The following is a 23057-nucleotide window of genomic DNA, read 5'->3' as shown; positions in this document are numbered from 1 at the left end:
CTGATTTATAAAGGCAGACAACATCTCAGCCTCTCCCACAGTTGCCTCGCAGAGACCACTCACTTGTCCTCTCCCCTGCTGCAGTGATTTTGACCAAGCACGAATGTCTGTGAAATGTCCCGGCAGTTCATGTCCCAGCTGCTAACCTCTCATGTCCACTAGCCACCATCCATCATGAATTACATGTGGTGGCTTTGTGATAACAAATGACAAGCTGCTTTCGAGCTAAACTCCATGTATTTCAGGCACAGAGGCCGTGCCTGAACGAAGTGAGAGATGGGCAAATTTTATTATCTTGCTGGCATTCAAAATTCATCTCAGACACAGGAACGCATAATGAAGTACTTCTTCCGTTCCTTCATAGTATCATAGTATCAGTCAGGGTTGGAAGGGACCACAAGGATCATCTAGTTCCAACCCCCCTGCCATGGGCAGGGACACCCCACACAAGATCAGGCTGGACAGAGCCTCAGCCAGCCTGGTCTTAAACACCCCCAGGGACGGGGCCTCGACCACCTCCCTGGACAACCCATTCCAGGGCTTCACCACTCTCATGGTGAAGAACTTCCTCCTCACATCCAGCCTGAATCTCCCCACCTCCAGCTTCATTCCATTCCCCCTAGTCCTATCACTACCTGAGATCCTGAGAAGTCCTTCCCCAGCCTTCCTGTAGGCCCCCTTCAGATACTGGAAGGCCACAATTAGGTCACCTGGGAGCCTTCTCTTCTGCAGACTGAACAGCCCCAACTCCTTCAGTCTGTCCTCATAGGAGAGGTCCTCCAGCCCTCTGATCATCCTTGTGGCCCTTCTCTCCTTGGAAGAACAAAGATGTTTTAACATGTAAGTTACAAGGTGTTCACACCCCCATCATGTTTCTAGCTTCTGCACCTTCAACTTGGAACTATGTTTTGATGGAACAGAAATCTTGATTTTCAAAAGAAAAGTCAGCTGCATTTCTTCAAACATCCCCAGACAAAATAGAGTCATTACAGACTCTTTCAAGCAGATCTTAACGGTCTGCATGATTTCCTTAAACCTTAACCAATGCTAAAAGGCAAAGAAGAATAAGCACCAGAAGTTAAAGGGTATTCAACATTGCCACCATATTACTGAGAGGATCACTGTCATCATGGAGCTACAGCAAGCTAAGAGAATAAAATAGAATAGAATGAACCAGGTTGGAAGAGACCTTCGAGATCATCACGTCCAACCTATCATCCAACACCACCTAATCAACTAAACCATGCAACCAAGCACCCTATCAAGTCTCCTCCTGAACATCTCCACACATATCGCAGAGTAACAGAACGGTAGGGGCTTGAAGGGACCTCTGAAGATCATCTAGCCCAACCCCCCTGCTAGAACAGGATCACCCAGAGTACATCATGCAGGAATACGTCCAGGCAGATCTGGAACACCTCCAGAGATGAAGACTCCACAACCTCTCTGGGCAGCCTGTCCCAGTGTTCTGCCACCCTCAAAGGGAAAAGCTTTTTTCCTTAAGTGGAACCTCCTATGTTGCAGTTTGTGTCCACTGTCCCTTGTCCTGGCACTGGACACCACTGAGAAGAGTCTGGCTCCATCCTCCTGACACTCACCCTTTAGCTATTGATCAGCATTGAGAAGATTCTCCCCTCTGTCTCCTCCAGACTAAATAGACCCAGCTCCCTTAGCCTTTCCTCCTAAGGCAGATGTTCCAGACCCCTCATCATCTTAGTGGCTCTCTGATGAACTTTATCCAGTAGTTCCTTGTCCTACTTAAACTGGGAAGCCTAAAACTGGACACAGTGTCCTAGTTGAGATCTCAGCAGAGCAGGACAGAGAAGGACATAGGTTCCTTCTTCCTCTACATGTAAGGCTCCCCACCATATAGACACACACTGCCTTAGCTAAGCAGCAGTTCCCACTGCTGACCTCCATTCACAATCAACATGAGCAGTTCAGAGCAGAGATTAAATTCACTACTTGATGTAGGGGCCCATCTCCTCTTCCTCCTCCTCACTCAAATGCTCACTCAGCTCACTTACTAGCATGTCCCCAGTTCAGCACACTTAACCATCCTGTAAAGGCAGAGCCCAAGAGGACACCATAGCATTGGGACACCCCAGGCTCGTCCCCTTGTTGGACGTGGAGTTCCTCTCTGATTTCCTCCCAACATCATCTTTTCTGCCAGATGAGCTTAGGCAGATTGGAAGCTGAAGAACCACTTTTGCTCATGGCCATTTGTTCCTGCTCTCTGCTCCTCCTCCTCAGCTCCCAACTGTGTCAAAGAACTGGAGGAGTGACCACAGTCAGGGAAGGGTTGATTTACATTTCTGATGTATATCACACATGACTGGGAAGGAACTGGATCATTCCATGAGGCTTGTTATCACGAAGGACTCTAGGAGCTCCGAAGCATTTGAAGAAGGATAGTTCGTGGGGGTAGATACTTTGCTGGGAGTTAACAGGTCAGGCCATGAAAGCAGCAGCCTCATTTCAGCAGATGTGCTACTGCCTTATTTTGCAAACTGAAGGAATGAAGCACAGGGAAACTATGGGATGGTTTCCTGTGGAAATGGAAGTCAAGCCCGTGTATTTGGATTCCCAGAGCACTCAACACAAGTCCAGCCTTCCTTATCCACAAAATCACATATAAACATCCTCAGGGCAGGGCCTGCACCTCTCATTTGCTTTATGTCTGTAGCTTCCAATCTTTCCTGGTTTGCAGATCCCTTCACGCTTTCCAGTAGGGTTGCGTATTTAAAGCTGCTGACAACAGGCTTGCTTTCCCTGGCTTTCCTTGCACATCTTGCACGTAGCCTGTGGGCCCTAGTGAGCCAAAAACTATGGTCTGTTCTCTACAGCCTTTGCTGCAGATTCCTTCCCTCTGTACTGATCTCTACACACTGCAAGAATCAGCAGCAGGCATTTTCCAAGTAGCCCTAACTGGCATCTAGTTGCCCTTATTCAACAAAAGCACAGAGCTTCCCTCTCATTTCAGCATTTTCCATATGAAGGTATGGGAGCTGTTGATCTCCCAGATGAAAATGCATAATGCTGTCAGCCCTGCCTAAGGGCTGTTATTTAATTTACTTGAGGAGGTAAGTGAAAGCCCCTTCATGCAAATGCTTACAATGTGATCTGGAAAACAGCAGGCATAATTAGATAAAATGGCAGCAAAGCCCACTAGGGAAATAATGTTAATTCATGAGGATTTTACTCTCCACCTCCCTCTCAAGAAGGTTTGAAGCCAAGGAGAGAGAGAGAAAAAAAAACAAAAGTAAAAAAATAAATATGAATGTACCTCAATGATTTATCTGCTGGTGAAGCAGAAAAAGAGGTAGCAACCAGTGGGGTCATCAAAAAGATGCCTCAGCATGGCACCTCTGGCAGCCCCTGCTCCTCTGTGATGAGGCACCGAAAGCAAAAATTGCTCTGTCACTGTCATGAGTTACTCTGAGACATCATAAGCCAACATGCCTAAACTTCACATCATCTCCTAACCAAGGCCTAACCAGGCAAGGGAGAACATTTATCACATGGTAACATCATCACTGCAACCCCCTACCCCAAGAAATTATAAACCCAGAGCTCTTTAGCAAGTCTTGAGAAGGGTTCTGGCATTTCCAACCTCCTCCCAAATTATTTCCCTCAAAAATAGCCAGGAAAGGGTTCTGACCAAGCCATGTCACAGAGTCACTGGTAAAGGATAACACCACTCCACAACACTGGAGCACCGACAGCAACAGCAGCGAAGCTCTCAAGCAGCAGCAATGCTCTCCCAGTGGCCTCAGGAAGCTGTAGCTTTGTATTTCCTCCCAGCTAGGAACCAGCCAGCAAGTCACCTCCTGATTGCTGACCTGCCACTACCAAAATGGATTCCAATTAGCCAACTGACTCACAGCTATTAGGAAAGAGAGACATGTTTTGTTGTTGAGTAATTACTCCTCACTAAATGGCTTACATCGCAAGTTGATTAGGTCACAACACACTGTGAACCAACTGATGTAACAGAGATATCTTTAACCTGATAAATTAAGGCATAGGTTCTCAATATGGAAAGCTTAATTGAAGCCATGCATGGAGAACTTAGCAAAGGCATCTAGACACAGAATTGGAACATTCACAAACAATGGTTGAGGCTGAAAGGCAGTCAGTACACATCCAACTTGCTTATTGGGGAGGAAGGAGAAAAAAGAGCTGGTTTGTTTGCTTACTGCGAGGATAGTAAATGACTCAAAGTGAACCAAGTAGTTTGACTACTACTAGGAGGATGTAGTAAAGTGGGTGTTGGTCTCTTCTCAGGGATATTAGGAGAGGAAATAGCCTCAAGTTGCACTAGGGAAGGCTAAGGTTGGATTAAAAAACTTCTTCACTGAAAGGGTTCTCAACCACTGGAACAGATTCCCCAGGAAGGTAGTTGAACCCCCATCCCTGGAGGTGTTTTGAAGAGGCAGAGATGTGGTGCAGAGGGACATGGCTGAGCACCACACTTGGTAGAGTTAGAGAACGGTTGGACTTGATGGTCTTAAAGATCTTTTACAACCAAAATGATTCTATGACATGAGCAGTTAAACATGTAGTGACAATATTCAGGTGGTAAGTATGAAAGAAAAGAGATTTTGGTTGTTGGTTATTTTCTGTGTTTTTGTTTTGTTGTGGGTTTTGGGTTTGTTGTTTTTTTTTTTTTTTGTGTGATTGGTTGGGGGTTTTTGGGGGGTTGTTTGGTTGTTTCTTGTTTTTTGTTGTTACTGTCCTTTTGTTGTTGTTCTCCCCCTCGCCCCTCCAAATGCTTTTCTCCAACTAACAGGACAAAAACTTCTTCTGCTACTCAAGGTTTCACTTGCTAAAGCAATCAGAAATAAAGTTTTTACAAAGCCCAAATAACCACATGGTAAGTGTGCCACAGCAAGGGTTCCCAAAACACAGCCCACAAAGCCCCCCCTAGAAGAATCTTTAACTACAGTCAGCCTGGGTTATACTGTACATAAGCTCAATCACATTTTCTCTCACTTCACAAAATCCCAACCGTTAGGGTGTCCTGCCACAAAAGAAAACTTCAGCTGCCTGGAGAACAGCAGCTCCACTGCCATTCCTATCAAGTTCCATCCATCCTAGTACACTGGCTTACTTAAAATCAAGCCCAATTCCCCAAGCCCATAAATACCAATGACTTCCTGATTTTGGGACTTGCCCATCTATTAAAAAGGAAACCGTTTGCTTTACAGACTGTGGCCCTAATCTTTCAAACAGTTATGCCTGTGCTTAGCAGGAGCATGCGAGCACTTCAGTCCAATGTAAGCATGTGTTGAAGCCAGGCCAATATTTCCTGTTGCAGTTAAAAACACATTATACAGTTAGGAGGGGAAAAATATGACTGTGACACAAAACCAGCCCTTTTCTCCCCTTTTCAGGGTGGAAGGCGTCAGGGAAGCACTCGCAACGCAAATATCCGTGACAAGGGTCTGAGCAGAAGCGAGCGCCACAAACAGCTTTATACCCTGTTGGCTTTCTAAGTCGGGAAACCAACTGGGTGTCATTTAATCTCCCAGATTAAAATCACTTAGTGAATATTGTATTGTTTGCCTGTTCTCGCTGTCATTTCAGCGCTCGGGGCCTCGCCGGAGCTCTGCTGACGGCTAACTCGCCACTAATGAAACCTCGCGCAGGAGCAGCTGCCGGAATCTGTGTCAAACTGCATCTGGCACCCATCTATCTTCCAGCCATCTAAATTCACCTCTGAAATCATACAAAAGCAGCCGCAGAGCTCCCTGCAGCCACTCCAACACACCACTCATTGTCTCATCAAGCCTGTTAAGCAATTTGAAGCAATTTCTTCTTCTTCCCCCCACCCCCCCCCCCTTCTTTTTTCATTCGCCCTGCATTTTGCAGCAGCAGCTTTCCCCAAAGAAGTGAAGAAGTTAAAAACCGTGGGGAGGGGGAGAAGGGAAAAAAGTGCCCCTTTTTTTCTTACAAAAAAAAAAGAAGGAAAAAAAAAAAGCCTGTCAAGCTCTCAGTAGACTATCATTAAACCACTTTTGGCTGAAACTGTATGTTTAGGGGTTTTCCAATGGAGACACTCTGGTGCCTGCAGCACTCAGACAGGGAGGGGAGGCTGCTATACAATTGTTGAATTGTTGTCATGGCTATTAAATATGCTGTAGCACAAATACCCAACAGGGCTGAAGGTTTGCAGTGTATTGGCTCTGGAGAGGTATCAAAAATACTGGAATTAACTAGCAGATAACTGACTTATACAAGCACTGAATAAAAGATTAAGTCAAAAGATTTAAAAGGTTTATTAACTTCACTCCAAGCCCTTCCCTCCTTCCTCCCCCTCATCCCTCCCTTGGGGCTTAAAGTACCCTGTAAATTCAAAATATTTGACATTTACTGTAGTGTTAATTTGACCAAGTCTCCTCTAATATTTGGGGTAAAACTGTCTCTTCTCCCTTTGCAATTTCAGCAGAGCACTGGAGTTTTACTCCACCATCTCACCAGGCTGACAAGCAGCAGTTTGAGAGAGTGGCCCAGAAAAGCCGTGAGTTGCTGACTAAAACAGGTTAATGAGAGCCAGGCCAGTGATTGAAACTGAAACTTCTCATTTCTCTCAAGAAAAGGATTCATTGTCAAGATAAAGTGGAGTCTATTAAGAAACTTTCAGTTGCCTGTTGCAGGCACAGCTCTAGGGCCCTGCAGGGTCAGATACCATCCTCTCCACACCAAAGCTCAGCCAGCTGCTGGGAAGAAGCATTCAAGAACATGGTGTACAGAGGGCCCAGGATGAAGTCGCATATTCAGCCAAACAGGTCATGAGCCCAGTCCCAGTGACATCCAGCCTTATGGCATGAAGGACTCTACGTGAGTGTGCCAGGCCAACCGTGAGGGCAAATTCAGGAGGCGTTTCCTAGACTGAATGCTGCAAACTGGGGAAGGAACAGGAGAAACAGGATCTGTCAACCCATCTAATTAGGGTGCACAGACTGACACAAATCTCTCCAGGCTATAGGGCCCTCATTTCTTGCCTCAACCTAAACCAGACTGAACATTTGTTGGATTTTGTTGCATTTCTGTGACAATCTGTTCCCAGCACTTCTCAGGAAGAAGCACAAGGCACGTGTCCTAAGACAACATTTGCATACTCCCAGATACCTCCATCTCTGCTGCTAGCTGCATTGCATCCATCCCCCTTGCATCTGAACTGTTGCAGCAACTGGTCAAGTTTACTCCATGTTCACACCCTTTGGAAAAAAATGAAATCATGCTCCTCTCCTGCAAGCTTCCCAAAGGAACCATGTAGACCACAAATCATGTTCTTGTACAAGTCTGTCTGCCAGCATTGCTGCTCACAATTACCCTCTGAGTAAAAAGAGATTTATCATGGAATCATAGAATCATTTGGGTTGGAAAATACCTTTAAGATCATCAAGTCCAACCATTCTCTAAGTCTACCAAGTCTGGTGCTAAACCAGGTCCCTCCCAGAACCACCTCTCTGCCTCTTTGAAACACCTCCAGGGATGGGGATTCAACCACATCCCTGGGGAGCCTGTTCCAGTCTTTGACAACCCTTTCAGTGAAGAAGTTTCTTTTAATATCCAAACTAACCCTTCCCTGGTGCAATTTGAGGCCATTTCCCCTCATCCTATCACTTGTTATTAGGGAGAAGAGACCAACATGATTTGTTTACACCCTGGGTAGGGTCACATTATAAAGGTGCCTAAAACAAAATCACCGGCACTGAGAGAGGCTGAGTGACTATGCCAGGTGGCTCTCTCCTGCCCACAAATGAGCTCTGCAGTAGGGCTTGTGATAGTCCCAGATCCCCTGGCCACAAGGAATAGCACCATAGCTCAACAACTCATTTTTTACAGGCCAAGAGGCCAACCTCTGGACAGCAATGGAACAAGTCAGTGCAAAGGTGACAAAGCTCTGCATATACCATTACAAATCATCCCAACCAGCCAGCAGAAAATCTGTGCACTGATGGAGTTACCTTTCTCTTTGGTTTGGTTTTGTTTGCTTGATTGGTTTTTTAATTTGGAACCAGAGTTTACCTCACCTCTGAATGCCCATATGGCAGGTATCACAAGGAGCCTTCTCGCATCCCGCTCTCCCAGAAAGCCAGGCCTGCTATCCCAGCACGTCACACCAACAAATGACTCAGGCGATGCCTGTGGTCCAGGTGCTGCTGCATTGACCTATTTCTCGGCTACAGATCCTTGGGTTGAGAAATATGTGCAATGCCTAGTGAACGGGGAAGGGGAAAAGGCCAGGAGGAGAAGCAAATCAGGAATGAATCTCAGATCCCACGTATTAACTTTCTGTTTTCAGAGGGAAGGAAGAAGACAAAATGAAGGCACAGTGGCACAGCCTCAGGACATCAACATCAATCTGGAGTGGAAGTAAGGACAGGAAAGCATCCTCACTTGTGGGAACTAGAAACTTCTGCTGCTTAGAGTACCAATGTCCCCAAAATCTGGTTTCCTTAGCAGCACAAGGCATGGTGAAGGAGAACTACTTCAAAGGCAGACAAGCAATTCAATTCCCTCCTCCCCCACTCCCAAGAAGCCCATTCATTCAAAACCTATCTGCTTCCCCTTCTGACCTTTCACAGCCAGTACCTGCCCCAGCACCACTACCAGGTGGCTGAGGTTCCAGTCATGTACAAGCTGTCCTGTAGCTGGGGCAGGTGTATTCTCTGCTCATTCACTAGCTGCAGCGTTTCTTCAATCATTCCTTTGTCACATAACAACATGCAATCAAATGAGCTCTGTAGCAACAGGGTAGATTTTCACAGCCAAGTCTCCTCCTTGCAGGATCTTCTCTGGCATAGGCTGAAGTATCATATTTGAAGTGATTCTTCTGACCCAGAAGGAAGCTGGCACTGTCATACACATAAAAACAGTATTTCAAAACTTATAGCATTGTACTCTGGTTGTAACCCAGAGGACACCCCACAGAGGTTGTGAAGGGAAGCAAAAGAGGTTGATTTGCACAGGACACACCACCCTTTTAATCAAAGGAGACTGTCAGATGATCTGCATGCACTTTTCCTGAAATCTTTGGGACCTTCCAACTCTTCCAACTCAACAATCTCCTCAGACACAGGGACTTCTCTGTGGATAAGCTGTCCTGGCACTTCAGTCTGCACACACAACCCTTCCAGAGATGCAGTGGGGTTGAACTACGTGGCACCTGCATGCTGCCCACCCAGAAAAACATACAAACAAAATATCCCTCTTCAAAATACCCTATTCCCTCTATTGATGATGGAAATCTCCCCAGGTCTGCTTTCCAGGAACTCCTGGAAAAGCAGGCAACCCTTTATGCCTACACACTTTATTATTTAAACAATAATTTCCCTCAAATAATAAAGAGAAGGTTTTTTTTTATGGGGAAACCCAGAAAGGTGAGTAGACCTAAGTTTTGTGTCAGGTGCTGTGTTCATTTAGTGAGATTTTCTGTAGTGTAATAGCTTTCAAAACAAGGCAGCCAGGAATTCCCTTCTTCAGTATCTATAGATCAGGGCTGGAGAGAGAATCACAGGATCACAGAATTAACCAGGTTGGGAAAGACTTTTGAGATCATCAAGTCCAACCTATCACCCAACACCATCTAATCAACTAAACCATGGCACTAAGTGCCTCATCCAGGATGGTTTCAAACACTTCCAGGGATGGTGACTCCACTGCCTCCCTGGGCAGCCCATTCCAATGGCAAATCACTCTTCACAGAAAGAATTTCTTCCTAACATCCAGCCTAAACCTCCCCTGGCACAGCTTGAGACTGTGGTCTCACATTCTGTCACTGTTTGCCTAGGAGAAGAGATCAACCCCCATTTGGCTACAACCACCCTTCAGATAGTTGTACATGGCAATAAGGTCTCCCCTGAACCTCCTCCTCTCCAGGCTAACAAACTCCAGCTCCCTCAGCCCCGCCTTAGAGGGCTTGTGCCCCAGGCCCCTCATCAGCTTTGTTGCCGTTCTCTGGACACGTTTGAGCAACTCAACATAAACCTAAACTGAGGGGCCCAGAAAAAACAGTCCCAGAGTATGGCATGCAACAGTCTGAGCAATTGCTCCCAGCAAGTCATGCAGGTTAACAGCCATGCAGCCTGTCAACAAAAAAGGGGGGCATCTCAAAGAGAGTACAGAAAAACAAGCTGACAGCTCCACCAACTAGCCATGGCTATCTGTTTAAAACGGGGAACAAAGGCAGCTACACCTTCCTCCACCCTCCCCCAGGAGACATTGTCCACAGCTAGGAGAGAGACCAAGTACCACTTTTAGGAGTTTCAATAGTAGAAAGACCACCAGGCACAGGGACAAAAACATTTAGCAAGGCAGTCCTCATGTCCTGACCTCACTCTTCCGCAAGCTGTGCAACCAAGCTGGGTGAAAGCTCTGTCTCACAGGCAAAGGGGCAGTGGCACAGCTGGTACCTTTAATGCTGTGCTTCAGCCATACCTCAAATTAGGAGTCACCAGAAGGAAGGTACAGAGACCAGAGCATGAAACAGCATGCACAGAGCAAGGAAAGAAAGCACCTGAATAGAGAGGGAAATAAGGCCTAGAGATTGGGCAGGAGGCTTGCAGATAAAAACACAAATAGATGAAGTATTATAAGAAAAAATATGCATGCCCAACTGCAAACTAGCACAGGAAAAGCAAGGAGGTGGAGAGGGAAAGATAAAGGGAAAAGGGGGATCTACACCTGACTATGACAACAGGAAACAGTTTTGGCACTTCACTTCACCCCCCTTCATTTAGACTGCAATAAATAAGGACTGATGTGTGAGGCCAAGAGGTCTGGGGGTAGCGAATTTTGTCAAACTAGAAGCAAAACATGAGCCATTTTGGATGAGGGGTTTAAGCAGAATAAAATCAAGAGGAGGGAAAGAAGTTTGGAAACTCGTGTAGAGAAGGTAACAGCAGGATTTAGCAACCATAAGGAATAGGAAGGGGGATGGGTAAGGAGAGAGGAGTTAAAAACAACAGAACTGCAAGCTATGTTTCATGGCACTAATTCAGCAAAGAAACAGCCTCAAATGGATGTAAACAATGGACTATTCATTAGGGGTTTCATTCCAGGCAGCCCAGCAAACTATTGTCTACAAATTTTAAACACTCCCTTCACACACACACAAACACTAAATTACAGAAGTGATGAAACCTCAGGTAATCCCAAAAATGTGCCTCAAAAGTCACTGCCCTCAAGTGCACACCACGCTCAGCATGCTCTTCCCATCATCTGCCAGCACGTGGAGGAAAAGAAACAATTTGGGCCCCAATGCAGCACTTCTTGAGGGGCCTGGAAGTAAAAACCACTCTGCAAACATCTGAACAACACACGGTGTTGGTGAAGCTTAAAACACAGTTCTGCTCTGGCTTGTTTCTGTGCATCTCTTCCCCACATTTGAAGTAGGAGGTAGCTGCTCCATGTGTCCTCTTCCAATGGGCACACCACTACTATCTTCGCAGAGCAAGAACCAAACTCCCACAGCCATGTCCTACCTGTCCCTGTGCCATCTCTGGCACAGCTGATCAGTCTCCTTAGTGCCATGATTTGCTGTTACAGTGCCTGGGATGTTGAAGCTAATGGGGAGCAAAAGCTGGCCTGCAGAGTCTGCGGCCCAGGCTCAGGGCTAAGGAAAGACTCTGCTGTGCTTAGGCAGCTCACAGTGGCTTCCTAAGCAGGGTTTTAACCCTTCCTAAGCAGGGTTTTAACCTTGTAAGCCAAGTGCTGCTGGGGAAGAAATCACCAAGGAGTAGCACAGAGGAAATGTGATGGTGCTGTTTCCATTTGGCTGTGATGAAGTAAGCCTTGCACATCTGGGGCCAGACTGCAAGCTACAGCAGCCAGGCTGGAACTCATGCACAGCTTTGCTGGATTAGAGGAATGGCAGTAACTAAAAGCACAGGTAAATCAGCTCTGTGAAGCCTTTTTTTTTTTTTAAGCTGTCTCACCCCAAGCATCCTTTCCACCTTGCAACAGGAGCCTCCTACACTGACAGAAGATGATGCATGCTTGCATGTCATATTACCCATCTGACACCTGTACCTGAAAGGGGCCACAGGAAAGCTGGGGAGAGACTTTTTGCAAAGGCTTTAAGCCTGAGGAGCAGAGATTTAGACTAGACATTAGTGTGAAATTGACAGGAGGGTGGTGAGACACTGGAACAGGTTGCCCAGGGAGGTTGTGGATGCCCCCTTCACTGGAGGTGTTTGAGGCCAGGCTGGACAGGTCCTTGAGCAACCTGATCTAGTGAAAGGTAGCCCATGGCTACATTTTCAGTTGCAGAAAGTAAAGATGCACATTTCCTTCCAAAATTACAGTAAGTAGTAGCCTGGATAGCTAGAAAACGTTTAGCATCTGTATTTGCTAATCTGAGCTTTGTCTTGTTAGAACTCTCTAGTAATGTCTCTTGCTGGGCACCAGGGTGCATGACATGGCATGTCAGTACCATCTGTAGAGCCTACTCTTGCTCTCAAAGGTGACTTTGCTCTTTGGGTTGCCCTAGTGCAAGCACTCACTGCCTCCAGTCCATAGCCCCTTAGGGAGAAGGGCCTTGTGCTTCCCAGTAAAGGGCTAGCAACCATGGGAGGCATTTATAGGGCAAGATGGAAGCAAAGGCAGTCTCCTTAAGCGTCCTTTTGCTACACCCATATGAAGGCACCTGCATAAAGGACCTTTCATTGTGTATCCTTCCAGTATTCATGGGCAGAGGCCATAAGGAGCCATCTAGTCTGCAGCCCTGCAGAGTACAGACTGTACAACCCCAGTGTCTGTCATGTCTGGCAGGATGTGACCTGTCTTTCAGGAATACAGCCAGCCTGTCTGGAGGACTGCAGCAGAAAGCTCCTGACAAGAGGCTCTCTCACAGCTTTTCTTCCTATTGCCCAAGTCTGAAGCAGATTGAGCGCAGTGCCTCTGCTCAGTGTTACGTCACATCCCTCCCACCATGAACAACATGGGCAAAAGAAGAACTTGGACTCCACTGAATATTTCACTCAACTTCTTCAAACTCTTGAAGGTCTGTGGAAAGGAGAGAGGGAGGGAAGAGACAACAAGCCTTTCCTTATCCTTATGGATAACAAAGCAGCACCTCATTCTGTTTTGTCATCCAGAAGTGCTGCATGTCTCATGAAGCCCTGGAAGCATGCAAGCAACACACAGCTCACACAGCGGGGGGGGGGGGGGAAGGAGAGGGGGAAAGAAAAAAACAAAACAAAACAGGCCTGGAAAAGGGTCAGGAGAAGAGGAAAAGCTTGATAGCTTTAATCTGGTTTGGGTCTTTCTTAGTGCATGGATGCTCTTTATTCATGTTCCACAGTGCACAAGAGGCACACAACAAATCACTGTCCACTGTGATGGGCAAAACAAAGGCAGACAGGCTGAAGCAACACAGATTCTTACAGGTTTCCCATCGTGGCATGTTTTTACCTATTTGATTAACAAATAGGGTTCACAGTTTGTGGAGTATCTCCATACAGCAATCACATACTGATAAGCACTACAGTTTAGGGACACCTTCACAATGGCCACATAAGCAGCAAGAAGTGAAAATGACACACTGAAATTTCCCTTCTCGGCTCTCTGAAAAGCCCCTGAGCTGGCGATCAGGAAGAGTTTGGGACTGCGGGAAATGAGTCTCAGATCTTCTGCAGCTCTCTATGATAGAGTCAAAGCATGATTTGGGTTTAAAGATCATCTAGTTCCAACCCCATTGTCATAGGCAGGGAGACATTCACACTAGCCCCGCTTGCTCATGCCCTGTGAGGAGAGGTTGAGGGAGCTGTGGTTGTTTAGCCTGGAGAAGAAGAGGCTCAGGGAAATCCTTATTGCTCTCTACAACTACCTGAAAGGAGATTGTAGACAGGTCTCAAGCTGTATCAGGGGAAGTTTAGGTTCAAGGTGAGGAGAAAGTTCTTCCCAGAAAGAGTAATTTGCCATTGGAATGTGCTGCCCAGGGAGGTGGTGGAGTCCCCATCCCTGGAGGTGTTAAAAAAAGGATTGGATGTGGCACTTGGAGCCATGGTTTAGTTGTCAGGTGGTATTTGGTGATAGGTTGGACTTCATCTTTGAGGTATTTTCCTACCTGGTTGATTCTGTTCTGTTCAAGGCCTTTTTCAACCTGGCCTTAAACACCTGCAGGGAGGGGACATCTGCAACCTCTGTGGGAAACCTGTTCCTGTGTCTCACCATTCTCCATGGAAGTGTGGGGTAAACCAGTAAAATGGGGAGGCTGTTTTTAAAGCAGATCAGAAGTGGCAGCCTACACAGCATTATTTATTTTTTTTTTAACTATCCTTCAATTGCTGGTTCTCCAGCTTTGGAGAGGCACTTACAGAAACCATAAAAGCAAATTATCCCAACACAGATCCAGCCTTGACCTCTCCACAGAATAGTTAAAAAGTAAAGGTACTTTGCAAATTGTTCCTTACGTTTATACTTCACTTTCTGCCAGCACCAGTGTGTGAGGAACTGGGGGCTGTGATTGACAAGAAACGTCTGGTAGTTCTCCCATGATCAAATCAGGATTCTGAGGGACTTGCAACTTGAGAGCTGGACAAACACCAGACATGATTTACTGGATAATTGATAATTACACCTGGATGTAACTTATTCATGAATCCAGCATGCTTGTCCACACTCAGGTCTGTGCTTTTGCCTTCCCAACCTGATCCCTGGCTGCTTGGACAACTCAGACTCTCCTCTTTTGTCCAGGAGCACATTTTCATCCATGCTGGCCTCCTGGCACTCTTGCCTGCCTCCTGCCTTCTGCCGTCTTGGGATGCACTGCTCCCGGTTTTGGAGGGAAATGGTCCTGGATCCCTCTTCCCTCCAGGACTTTATCCTGTGACACTCTGCCAAGCAGACACCTGAAGAGGATGAAGTCTTCATTCTTGAAGTCCAGAGTAGTGAGCTTGCTTTGCACCCTCTTTGATGCCTTGAGGATCTTAAAATCTACCATTTCATGGTTGCTGCAGCCAAGGATGCTAGAGTTTCACACCACTCACCAAAGCCTCCCTTGTTGGTGAGGACAAGGTCCAGCATAGCACATGATTTTGTGGGTTCCTTTACCACTTGGAGAAGGAAATTACCAATGCACTGCAGGAACCTCTTAGATTGCTGGTGCTCTGCTCTGTTGTTCTTCCAACAGATATCAGAGTGGCTGAAATCTCCCATGAGGACCAGGACTTGTGAATGAGAAGCTGCTCCTTTACATAGAGGGCCTCATCCATGCAGGCTTCCTGATCAGGTGGCCTGGAGCACCTTATGTGTATTAATCTTAGTCTAAGATTTCAGCATGAAAGGTAACACAATTTCTACCTCTTTTCATAGTGAAGATAGCCACCAAAATGTGAACTGAATGTTGAGCAAAAAGAACTGAGGAAGCAGAGAGAGCAGGCTGTTTAAAGTCACACGTGACCTTCAGCATATGGACAGCAGTCACACTTAAAGAAGGAAATCAAATGTCAGTCCACCACTAGCCTTTCCAAAATTAATCTCTCTACCAACTCTCAGGAATATCCAGCTTCAAAGGCTGAGTGCTGAGTCCCTGCTTACAGAAATAGGCAGCAGAGAACACACACAGAGGGATAACTTAAGTTTGTGTTGCTCCCCTCAAAGTCTTTTTCATTGAGTGTTTTGCACTGAGCTATGCAAGAAAGAGAAACAGGAGAGGAAGAGGGTGGTGGGAGGAGGGAAGGGGGAAATACAGCATTTCCCATCAACTCTGCCAGAAGAAAGGCATGGTGGGAAAACAGTGGAGAAGCTGGCTGCAGACCTCCCCTAGCCAGATAAATGCAGCTGAGGAGTAAAAAGGAGTAACACGGGAAGATCAGGGAGAGGAAAACCAGCCAACAGGGGAAAGACCAAGAGAACACATAGGAAAGGCAAGGAGGCCGAGGAGTCTCTTTTGGTGGGACAAACTACTGAGGAAACAGCCAAACACATACATGAGTTGAAGACTCAAAGTGGTTGAAGATCTGAAGAAAGCAACCAAGTGCAGAAGAGAACAGGTTCAGTTGGAGGAAAAAACATGGTCTGAAAAATCCCAACAAGAAAGCAAACGCTAGCAAGGAGATGGAAAAATTGTAGCAACAAAACAAATAGAATACATGGGTTTGGCATTCTTCTACACATTGAAATCTCTGCTCAAGTTCATATCTGACTTCAAGAAGAGAGTCTCAGATCACAACTTCAGCAGAAAAGCCCCAAGTTTGAATTAGCCAGCCCACAAAGGCTATTTTGCCACCACCTGCAATCAGACTCCTACCTAAACCAAAGACATGTCAAACATCTGATGTCAACTCAGTTTAAAAGCTAAATCAGTAGAATTAATAGTAACAATTCCTGGCTGAGTCACATTTTCATTTTAAGCTACACACATTACCCATTCAAAGGATTTCACTTGAAAATTGGTATTGTTGAAACTTGTTGAGTTGGTGAGAGGGTTTTGTTTGCTTGTTACTAGCTCAGATGAGCAGGAACATGTCCTGTACCATGGATGAGATGCATTTTTGAACACTGGGGTATTTTCTCTTCTTCCTCTTCCCATCCCTCAAACACCTCTAATGGTGGAAACCTCCTTTGTGGAGCTGTCCTTCCGAGGACAGACTTAAGAGAAAAGATGATGTCCCTTGCATAGCTTTAACACCGACTTGGGGGGATGATGAAAACGGTTGCTTGGGTGTACTGCGGGAGCCGAGAAGCTGCAACCAAACGTCTTCACTCTTTCTCTTGTAATTTGATACCTGACTTCAGTGATCCCTCCAGCTCTTGAATTAGGAATGGAAAATATGAGAGCTCTGTTTCACAGTGAAGGTTTAGAAACAGGAAGAAGAAAGAAAGAAAGAAAAATACAACCAAGACATCTTGGGGCTACTTGCAAATGGTATTTGCTTTACACTGGACTTTAACACCTTCCAGGAACAACACACACTGGCTCTGTGTACCCACACATCCATACCTAGGCCTGTGCTACAGAGCACTGCCAGGGCTGGTGGCTTGAAACCTGAGCCTGAATCAGGTCTGAAGCCTCACTTCTAAAACCATTCCTTTTTATTTTTACCTCTCAGCTCCAACTGTTGTGGGTGCAAATAATGGCATTTCAAAGCAAACAGCTACCACTAGCTGCTGAGGGAAAGGGACATTAAAAGTGCCAATTGCTGCTTTCTGCATAACTGCAGTTTGTTGCAAGACTGGAACAGGATGCAGGGCTGAAGGCTTCCTAAAAAAGCCTTTTCCCTGGCCATCACCCTTATCTTCTAAGTCCTTAGAAAACATCTTTTTCAAATAGCTCCCTGGTTATATGCCTTGTTACATGCTCCCAGCCACAACAGCAGCAAAATTCAAATCCCAAGAGAGCACAAGAACCCCCCTACTTCAAACGCAGCTCTCCTAGCATCCCCAGACTGCCTTCATGCATCAGGGAAGGCTACAATGCTTTCAGAGGCCCACAACCCAAACCTTCTCCCTCAGCATCATGGCTCAGCCATTTCAGTGACACAATTACAGCATTTGCCAAGTAGCTTGCATCATGTAACGTGCTGTGAGGCTTTTCATGGCAACACATCTCACAAAGCTTATCTTTGGGGACCCAGCCCCAAAAGCTCTGCTGCAAAGTGCTGCAACTCCCAGCATCCCCAAGCCTCCCCCCACCTCTGCAGGTGAGGGGAACTGCAGCAAGAATTCTGCACCTATTTTGCTCCTTTTTGGAGAAGGATCAGTCCTGCTGAGCTGGGTTTAACACTGGCTGCCAGTATTTACAGAGAAAGACAAATGTCACCTTTCAGAACATCACTGGAGGCATCTTCACAAGCAGGTTTTGATGTAAAATCAGGTGGGAAAGTGATGGAGAACCAGCAGAAATACTTGTACTGTGTGCTCAGGAATATGGATTTGTGACACCACTGGTTGGTGGAGAGGGGTCAAATTTTAGTTAATGTAGGATTAATAAATCCTGTCCTCAGAGCTATAAGATGATAGTGGCAGGTAATGTTTGAGATGCAGGTGGAAGCAAAATTTTGTCTTCTTCCACTATAAGAGCACTCATTCTTCCAGCCTTGCTACAACACACCATAGCTAGGTGACATATATCAATAAAGCCATAGCTCTGTCTGGAGAGTGAGGGACGAGCAGTGTGTAGTGCAAACTTGAGTACAAAAACACAGTGAATTAAAGCATTTGGTTCCCGAGCTGAGGTTTGTTGAGAGCTGGTGAGCTGCAGGATATTGGCTCTCCATCTTGCTTCCAGCTGCTTCTACAGATGTCTGGGCTTCTCATTGCCAAGAAGAGCTAGGATGCTAGTGAAAGCAGCTGGAAGAGAAGGAGGTGGAGGAGTCAGGCTTGCTGCCTCTGGGAGGGCAGGAGGAGGAGGAGAGGGAAGCAGACATGGCTCACGTGATCCATAACTTCGGCTGAAGGTGCTGACCACTAGGAAAAGGCATTATGTCCAGGTAGAGGAGAAGGAAGCATTGGACACTGCAGTATTTGGGTTTGCTTTTATTTGGGTTTACTCCCCCCCTTTTATTTTCTTGTTTGGTTTGTTTTAAGGGAGAGAATCAGGTCATGGTGTAGCATCTCTGAAAGAAGCTGGGAGGAAGGAGAGCTCAGATTAAAAAAAGAACCAACAAGGAGAGGGAGAAAGGCAGAGAAAGAGGAATAAAGTGATCAGATATTAGTGGTGTATGCAAGAGAATCACTGAGCAGACGGGAGGAAGGAAGAAGAAATGATTAATAGTCTGAGGCCCTTCCCCCTCCCTCAAGCAGGACTAATCACGTGGAAGACAGCTAAAATGTTACTTCCTAATATTGCTTTGCTGCAGTAGCTGCCACACGATGGAGGAGAGCGAGCTCACCCCCCAAGGCAATCTCCCTAAAAGGTGGGAATGAACCCCTCGCAACAACGCCAGTGCTACCCTGTGACTGCTGGTGCTAGCATGCACCTGTCATAGCCCAAGGGCTTCTGTCTGGGTGTTCTCACCACTAAGTCCTGCAGCAAGTCTAAAACAGCATCCTTGCTTTCACTGTGGTCACCTCCCCTTGCCCTCAAGACTCCTGGAGAAAAATGAGTGGCTTTTTTGTGCAAGGCAAACTCCCCCACACCGGGAATCCCCCTGCCTGATGCCAGAGCGTACCTCTGAGCACACGTTCGTAGAGCTGCACCTAACCTACTGCCTTCTCAGTCTGAGAGCACAGGACAAGCTTTGCCATGACAGGTATTGATCAGAGGTGCAAGTCAGCTCTGCAGCTGCTCTCCTCAGCTTGCAGGATGAGAGACAAGCTCTCCTACCACGCAGGGCACAAGGCTGCCTGTGCGTCACATGTTCCTCAGGCTGGCCACCGTGAAACAGGAGAGAAGGAACATCACAGACCCAGATAAATACATTTGCTAAAAAGAGAAAGAGGCTCCCATGGAGTCCTGGTGACAGTCTGGCACTGGGATTGCTCTGCACAAAACTCCCAAGATACACAAGCATACACCCTGCTAAACAGATGACTCCTTCCTACATTTTACAGGTGCTGTCCAGCCATATTTTTCCCCCACGAGCTGAACAACCCCAATACCTTCATTTCTGCTAAATCACCTATTCAGGCTATTTTTCTCTACCTTTTTTTTTTTTTTTTGTGGCCCACTTTTGAGTTGTTTTGCTCTTTCTTAAGGCTGTGAGCAGGAAACTGGTTCAGGACTCCTGCTGAGACCTCACCAACCTGCATGGGAGTGGAAGCATGGCCACACTCTCTGGCTTGCAAACATCAACTTGTGTTTTTCACAACTGTACAAGCCTGATGACTCACAGTCAGCCTGGAATTCACCATCAGCTCTAGTCCCTTTTTGCAGAGCTGCTGCTAAGCCAGCCATCTCCCATTTTGTATTTGGGTAGTCAGTTATTCTCACCTAACTTTACAATTTTGTGCTCATCCTTTTCTGAATCACCTTCCCCCCCACCACCACCAAGTGATTTCTCCACTTGGTCATTAGCATCCACAGGGGAAAAATCCTCACTGTGTGTCACTTCTGCGTAAAACATGCAGGAACTGACCACTGTGGACACAGAGTGGTCCTACTGTGTTTGGGTTACTGCCACCCACAGCAGCCAGCCCCTGGAATTTCTCTTGGAAGTAAACTGAGAGCCACAATAAAGCATGGAAGACGAAGGTATAAAGGGCATCATGCAAACTGCTCTGCTCATGACAGACCACAGTGCTCTGCCACAAGACATAACAAAAATAATTCACATCACCTCAATGCTGCAATTCAACCCAGTGTGAGGGAGCAAACAACAACTGATTACAAAAATACAAATCAAAAGTATGGGGCATAAGCCTCAGCAAGGCAAAAATGAAAAGCAGCATTTGCCTCATCATGATATGGAGAATCCAGAAGAACAAGCTAGGAAGCCCTCTGCAGAGACAGGGAGAGAGCCTCCTAAAAACTTTCACCAGCAAGCATCTCTCCTCCTGCAGAATTCATTGAAGCCAGTTAAATCCACACAAGCCATCTTTTCCACTGGGCATTGTCTCTCTCCAGGGCTTTGAACTGCTCTGTGACAGCAGGTATCTTGAGACTGATACAAATTGAGTAAGAATTCAACTGTGGCTAAAGGCAAGGAGGCAGAGACAGGCAGAAGGGGTAGCTCTGTTTGCATCAGGCAGCTAATCTGGAAGAAAGGACCTGAAGGCATTTCACACACACAGTTACCCCTCTCAGCCACCTTCTCCTCCCTGTGGAAGGACAAACATGCCTTGGGCTGCAAAAGAATCTGGATCACCATCCATAGCTCCTGGGCAATATGGCAGAAGGGTGCTTCAATCCTTAACCATGTTTCAGAGCAGCCAATTGGAGGTGTCCTACAGGACACTGCTTATTAATTCTGTAGCACATAGTACTGGGCTATAAATACCATCAACTGCCCACTGCTTATATAAATTAGTTTCTGAAGCACAGGAGCATGCTGGGACTCCAATCCATCTGATCTGTCCCCCAGTTAGGCAGCTGGAAAGACTTTGACTTCAAACACTTGAAAAAAAAGACACTCCAAATTTGCCATGTCCTTTTACTCCCAGGGTCCATGCTTAAACAGAAAAACAAAGAACAAAACCCAGCCTGTGCCAGCTTTTATGATTTGGATCAGCAGGCACATGGGACAAACTCCAATGGCAGGCAAGTAAGAAAATCCTGCATCCTGGGGACCTCCAGCAGAAGAGCAGCAAGTTGTAAGACCAGTGGAGGCTCCACTATTTTGCTTAGGAATGAAAAGCCTCCTTTAGCATGGTATATGGCAGGAAGACTCCCAAGATATTACCATCATCACCATCACTGCAAACCTTTGCTTTGCATCACTTCAGCCTCCAGAATGACCAATTCCTACCTCCCAGGTCAGATGGTGTGACCACTGGCAAATGAAACAGTGCCTGTGGTGCTTCCTAAGGTGATGTTGACAGTTTAGAAAAGAACCACAAGTGAAGAGCTTTAAACCAAGGAGAACACATTTTATTTATTCACTTCTGCCAGATCATTTCCAGATTGCTGCAGGAGATTGCAATAGAGACATCCTATGACTTTTGTACACTTTGGGTAGAGCAGCCTCACCAAATGAAGTCAGAATATAATCACAGAACCGTTTTGGTTGGAAAAGCCCCTTAAGACCACCAAGTCCAACCATTATCTAACTACTGTTGACATAGTGAGGGAAGGAAAAGGGGGGAAAAAAAAGGGGGAGGGAGTGGGAGGGGAAGAGTTCAGTACTCGTCATCATTTGATGATGATTTCCTTCCCAAGCTGAGCACAGCTCTGTAGTTTTTCTAGCTCCACACACCGTACGAGTCCTCTGATCAGTAAGATTTACTGCACTCGGAAGTCCTGGGTGGAGTGCTCCAGCAAAACCGGACCACTGCTACAGAAGGATTTAAAGTGATGTCAGGAAATGGGTGGGGGCAGGGAAAGGGAGCACAGCAAATGACATAGCCTACCATCAGGAAACTCACTTGGCAAGGCTTGTGGAAAAGCAGAGGTAGACAGGAGTAAAGACCCATGGAGCAGTGCTCCAGCTGCTCCCACTGCTAATCTGTTCCCGTTATCACAGCTCAAAGAAAAGAGGACAGTTGCCAACTCTGGAGAATTGGGAACGGTGCCAGCTGACAGCACACTGTGATAGGCAGCAGCTTGGGTCTGGGTGAGGCCTGCTATCATGTGATGTGTGCTTGATAGCGAGGGAACAGGAGAGGAAAGCACCACCTACAGAAGGCGCCTACTCTCTAGTGACCCAGCAAAGGTAAGAAGGATGCAGCAGGAAGGAAAATTAACCAAAGCAAGCATCCTGCAAAAGTAAGCCTGATACAGAAGACTACTACAGAGGTAGTTTTCACAGAGGCAGAAGGCTTCACAGCAGCATGCAGGTTAGGCAATGCCACTCTGAGCCAGATGCAGCTGCATGGCTACATTGCTTTCAGGGGGTGTGGCAGCTTTAGGAAGTCGGTTGAGACAGAAGTCAAGTAACAAAATGCTTTAATGGCAACAGACAGACCACCAGAACCCCTAAAGCTCACCAGAAAAAGAACAAAGTCACCCCTGGTGGATGTGGTTCATGGACTTTGGGGCTTCCAGATAACCAGCACTGCACCTTCTCCAATGGTGTGTGTAATATGGGCCCCTAAGCAATGAGGGAGCCTCAGGAAAGCAGGGGACTGGATGTGGCAGGATGCTCCTAGGAGGTTCTGTGTGCTGCAGCAACTTGCAGAGGAGTGTGGTTTTCTTGTTCCCACACTGAGGAGTTACCTAGAGACAAGCAATCTCAAGCACAGGAGCTCCCAAGATGGGAATACAGTAACAGCAGCTGCCACTGCTGTCCTCTCCTCAAGCTGGGAGATTGACTGGGGTCCTGCTCCACACACATATCCATGCCCAGACATGTAATTTTGTGCCACACATGCTAGAAGCTAAACAGATACATCAGAGTGATGGGAAATCATCAGGAATTAAGAAGAACACAGGGAACAACAAACAATACAGCAAAGGCTATAAAGGTTTATAAACATCTAAAGGGCAAGTGGCAGGAGAATGAAAC

At 46.5% G+C, this 23057-nt stretch overlaps 1 protein-coding gene across 4 annotated transcripts in view; it reads right to left on the bottom strand.

Annotated features, from left to right (window-relative positions):
* Window positions 1-23057, bottom strand: part of SERTAD2 (SERTA domain containing 2) — an 89921-nt gene that overhangs the window by 35407 nt on the left and 31457 nt on the right. The window contains exons 1-2 of one of the 4 annotated variants that reach the window (XR_010989121.1): window positions 8589-8858; window positions 8043-8227 (exon numbers count right to left, since the gene is read on the bottom strand). The exons of the other annotated variants lie outside the window; for them this stretch is intronic. The gene's annotated coding sequence lies outside the window, so the exon portion shown is untranslated. Of the gene's footprint in view, window positions 1-8042; window positions 8228-8588; window positions 8859-23057 lie in introns of those variants that run through there. 4 annotated transcript variants of the gene reach the window in all.

This window comes from Melanerpes formicivorus, unplaced genomic scaffold (assembly GCF_026170545.1).
Source record: "Melanerpes formicivorus ecotype bairdi unplaced genomic scaffold, bMelFor1.0.p_v2 SCAF_25, whole genome shotgun sequence".
In the NCBI taxonomy this organism is placed as follows: Eukaryota; Metazoa; Chordata; class Aves; order Piciformes; family Picidae; genus Melanerpes; species Melanerpes formicivorus.
Note: the sequence above shows the minus strand (reverse complement) of the source record. Positions and strands in the feature narration are given on the sequence as shown.